The sequence below is a fragment of the Stylophora pistillata genome, chromosome 13 (assembly GCF_964205215.1).
Source record: "Stylophora pistillata chromosome 13, jaStyPist1.2, whole genome shotgun sequence".
Classification (NCBI taxonomy): domain Eukaryota; kingdom Metazoa; phylum Cnidaria; class Anthozoa; order Scleractinia; family Pocilloporidae; genus Stylophora; species Stylophora pistillata.
Genome location: NC_142531.1, coordinates 12702471 through 12708059, shown reverse-complemented (window position 1 = coordinate 12708059; position 5589 = coordinate 12702471).

Genomic DNA, 5589 nt, shown 5'->3' with positions numbered 1-5589 from the left:
GTCCTGTCTAAAAAGGTTACAGGGGCTGAAAGATAACTAGTGCTGTGCAGCAATGGCCAGAGCAGTAGTTAAAGGATATACAATAAAATAAAATACAATAGTTTATTGACACTCCCCCGGTGGGGCTTTTCTCTGACAATGCAATTGAAAGCCATATAAACATACCTACTTAAGAATTAATCATATAATGAATGTTATCACTACAAGTTAAAGTTATAATAAATTAAAATACTAATAAGGTACTAAGAACACTATCACAATGTGCTATTTAAAAAGTCAGTAATCAATTTGTTTTTCAGCTAAAATTTAAAGGTAGAGAAAATGATTCTGAAGTTTTTTAAGAGCATTGTTAAGATTGTTCCGGATATGCCCCATGCGGTAGTAAAAATAATGTTCTCTGTCCGGTACTTGAGAAGGGAATGTTTAATAGTTGGCAACTTCAAGTCATGCGCCCGGTGACCGCAATTCTTGTCATAAATTGGTTGCCGGAGGTACTGTGGGTCTTGACCATTCCTGCATTTAAATGGCTTGACTGCATCACAGAAGAACAGCTGTTGTTTAATTGGAAGCCAGTGAAGATCTCTCAGTATGGGGGTTATGTTCTCGAATTTCTTGGTTCCTGTAATAATGCACACGGCAAAGTTTTGCTCAGACTATAATTTACAAATATTTTTGTTTTAGGTGTTCAACCACACGCTAGAACAGTACAGTACTTTCCTAAAGACTAAGGCATAGACCACTTTCATAAATAGCTGCCGTATAAATATTCTTTTGTTTAAATTTAAATTAGCCCTTCTGGCCTCACTTGAGATGTATTCTTTTGAATTTTGTATACTTTTGAATTTTGTACTGGAGAACGAGGCGAGTAGGGCTAATTGAAATTTAAACAAAAGAATTTTAATCCAGCAGCCATTTATGAAAGTGGTCTATTTATTACTGTCACCAGTTGGTTACAATCAAGAACATCTTGCCTGTCTAGCCTCGCACAAGTTAGTCGGGTTAAACATGGTCATCAAATGTTAGTTGCGGATCAAGAACAACACCGTCTTTGGCCGAAGATGCAAGAGCGAGATCTTTTCCTAGAAGGGATATTTGAAATGAATTGCAAACATCAAAAAGACGTGACTATATTGTACTAATGAGATCTACATCTATATCTACATTTATTAGTCTTGCAAAGGGGGGCCATCATGCAAGACATAAAATAACAGTAATAATTAACAAAATGAGATAAAAAATGTAAAATTAAATGATATATATACATATGTTAAAGGTTAAATTCCTCTAATTGCATCTTTAAAATTAATTAATTTATCAATTTCTAAAACACTATTTGGTAAGGAGTTCCAGTCTTTGATTGTTCTATAATAAAATGAATTCTTATACGTGTCGGTGTTCAGTTTTATTTCTATGTATTTATCCTTATGATATGATCTTAATTGACGGTTTTTCTTCTTGATATAATTTGGGAGTTCCATCTGGACTTCACCATGGAGAATCTTGTAGAACATGGTTAAACGTGCAGACTTTCTTCTTTTCTGTAATGGAGGCCAGTCCAAATCATTTAGAAGATTTGACACAGTCCCTGGTTTATGCTCCCAACAATTTTTTACAAAATGTGCAGATCTTCTTTGAACAGCTTCAATTTGATTTATGTGTTTGTCCTTCCAGGGGTCCCAGACTGTGCTTGCATACTCAAGATGCGGTCGAACTAAGGATTTATATGACAGTTCTTTGATAGATTCAGGACATTTTCCAAGATTCCTTTTTAAGAAACCCAAATTTCTGTTTGGCTTATTAGTCTTCATATCAATATGATGACTCCAGTCTAGTGAACTTGACAATTCAACCCCAAGGTACAGATAGTGTGACGCAGACTCCAAAGTATGACCCATTAGCTTGTAATCGAAAATTATTGGATGAGATTTCCTGGTAACTCTCATAACAAAACATTTGTTTGGGTTAAACTGCATGAGCCATTTTTTTGCCCATTGTTCAAGTTGGAGTTGACCAGCGTCCAGAGTCGACTCAATGATACTATAGAGGATGGTATCATCAGCAAATAATCGTATAGCAGAATTGCAGTTATCCCCAATATCATTTATATAGAGAAGAAACATAAGGGGACCTAGGACTGTCCCCTGGGGAACACCAGATGACACATGGACTGCAGGAGAAGATACTCCATCTACTACAACAGATTGTTCTCTACATGTCAGCCAAGTAGTAATCCAGCCTTTGAGATTACCCCTTATTCCATAATAGTCAGGGACAGTATCAAATGCCTTGGAGAAGTCAATAATGATTATATCTGATTGATTTCCATTGTCAAGGGCTCTTCCAATTTCTTCTATTGTTGTGACTAACTGGGTTTCACAGGAGAGTTTCCTACGAAAGCCATGTTGAGATTTAATAAGGATGTTCATTGAGTCTAGATGGGCCATAATATCATGAAAGATTATATGCTCTAGTATTTTACATGGCACAGCTGTCAATGAAATTGGTCGGTAGTTGGCAGGTTGATGTTTATCACCTTTTTTGAAAACAGGAGTGATATTTGCTTTCAGCCAGTCAGCGGGCAGTTGACCAGTAGCTACAGATTGGGTGTAGAGAAATTGGAGAAAAGGTGCAATTTCAGCAGCCGCTTCTTTTAAAACCCGGCACGGAATAAGGTCAGGACCATTAGCTTTGTTAGGATTGATATTGGCCAGTAGTTTGATTATGCCTGATACATCAAACACAGAAGATGGAATGTCTGGATAAGGGCTAGGGCCAAGTGATGGTATATTATCAATTTGTTCCTGTGTAAAGACAGACTTAAATTGATTACTTAGTAGGTTAGCCTTCCCAAGACTGTCAGTCATATCAGATCCATTATCTTTAAGTGGTGCGACCCCAATATCATGTGATTTTTTTGATCTTATATAAGACCAAAAACGTTTTGTAGCTTTTGGTTTACTTGAAGGTTCCTCAGTAAATGACAGAAGCTCAGAAACATAATCATCATATGCATCAGCAAGTTTTTTCTTGATAAGTTTCCTTTGAGTCAAAAAGTGATCGTTGATAATGTCCAGCAACTTGTTGTTTACCTTAGGACCATATGATGAGCTGGATTGTATGAGATAATTATCATCAGACCACAAAATAACGGGCAAGTTGAAATCACCCGTCAACAAAACATTGGGTAAGGTTGGAGGAGATTTTTCAGATAGATGATGCAAAGCATAATCTAATGCCTCCAATGAGTTGATATCTGAATCCGGTGGTCGATAAATTGAGCCAATATAGAGGGGCTTCATACCAGCAATTTCCAATTTGGACCAGATCCCTTCATAATTGCCAGATAATTCATGCTCTTGGGAGACTATTAGATCGGATGAAAAAGCTGATAGTACTCCTCCACCATGCATGTTCCTGTCTTTTCTGAAGATCGTATACCCCTTATCAACAATTTCATTTGAGTAGATAGAATTGTCAAGTTGTGTTTCATTGACATTAATGATTGATGGTTTATATTGATCAATAATATTCTGGAATTCAAGATGTTTTGAGGTACTTTGAAGACTACAAGCATTAATTGATAAAACTCAAAGTTTGTTTCCATTGAGACGTTGATGACTTTTTGGTAGGTTTGACTGTGGTGTTGAGGCTGATGCTGGGGGTTCAGATTGGCTTGAAGATAAAGACTGAGCACAGAGTGGAGAAAGAATTATGTAAAGACAAGTCAAGCGATGATTCAGGCTCAGAGTAACTCGGCTGGTCACAGTTAACACAGAGCCAAACATACGATGTATTTGCTGCGGTGTTGTAAGTTTCATCGCCCATTGAACAGCATTTAGTATGATACCAATGGTCACATACATCGCATTGCACTCCTTTCTGGTTGACTTTTACTGGTTTAGTACAAGCCCCACATATATATCTCCAGTTTGGTCCAGGATTAGGCTGAATATCACCGCTTAAGAGTAAAAAAGAGGAATAATAGCCCAGAGTTGGAGGACATTGACGAATTCAGTGATATCTTGGAATTAATTTGCTGGTAGAATGCTTCATATCCCAAGTGCAACGAGTTTTTTCTTCCCAAAGTAACAACCAAGTTGAGGTTGGATGATTCATGAGTATTTTCGGAGAAATGATGAGGTTTCTGTACATAAAAAATAGCTAAAACAAGTAAAATCAGTGGGTTGAGAACTTTGTCACCATCTTAGCTGACCGCTGACCCTGAGATGCGTTATAATGGTAGGTATGCCTTGTACTTACTGTAAAGGACTCCAGATGACAAAGAGAGGCCTGGCATCAATCAGCCCTTAACCCTTTGGAACCTAAGGGGTGACTACTTTTCTGGTGAAATTTAAACTGAATTACTTTGGAAGCTTTTTTCGGACTAACATTTCATTTAGACATTATATAAAGTAACATTTGTAGAAAGGTTATAAATTTTTCTTTTTAACTGAAAGTGGCTTTGCACATTATGATGTCATAGGTGATGACATCACAACCAAATATGCAAAAATAATGAGGAGAAAGAAAAACTCCTTGAAGTACCACTCTTAGCATTGTTATCGTTTGATGCTAAGTATTGCAAACTAAATATTGTCATAAGACAACCCTATGTATAAGCATTTATAAGCACAAACACCTTATGAAATTGCATTTGTCTGTACAAAAACATGTTTGTTTCATAAGTTTACAACTAAAAACTCAACAAAAAATATTTACAGTTTTTTATCACTTGGGACTGACTTTTTTTCATAACATTTATGAAACTCAACAATCTAAACGTTTCAAAAATCTGCATTTGTTTCGTTCTGGTGCTGGCTGGTGAAGCTGTCTTAGTCATCCTTGAGCCTTTGGTTGGCCGCGCCCTTCACTAAGTCTGAGTGGTCCTTCTCTATTCCCATCGTCAAAGAGGTAAGAAACGATTTCATGGTTGCAATGGAAAAAATGATCTGGGCATCTGCTGACACCACAGATAGCACTGGGATATTGAGTGTCGACTTGTTGTATGTGTACTTTACACCTCAATCTTGACTCAAGTGCAATGGGATAGTGAAAGTGGTGAAGAGTAAGGTGAAAGTGGGAAGTGGGTTGGAGTGATAGGCCACACCTTTCTCTTTGGGAAAATGTCCTCCCGTTTACGAGTTGCTCAATCAGATTCAGTTCAAATTGTTGCATAGTTGGGGCATTTGCTATGGATTTGGACATGAGAATCTGTGCATTTGACACTGGAAGCTTCAGAATATAAAAGAATATTTTAAAGTACCACGCAGTTCCCTTCATAAGTAGAGCATAATTATGTGGTTACCCTCTGATCAGAACTCCACCCATATGCTTGTTGTACTGAGCAATAACTAAAGGTTGCCTAACAGCTGTCTTTTGCCACTTGTTATTGGCTTTCATTGATCTCTCAATTTCAGTGGTGCTGGATGGATTGACATGGGTGGTCCACGACATATAAACCATTTTCTTGTCCTTCCAGCCCACACATGTAATTGCATCTTTCGGCAGAAAGATGCATTCTCCTCTATTCCAAACCTTCGCTTCTCCACTACCTGGATTAGTTAGATCTTTTGGAAGCCCTTTCCTGTT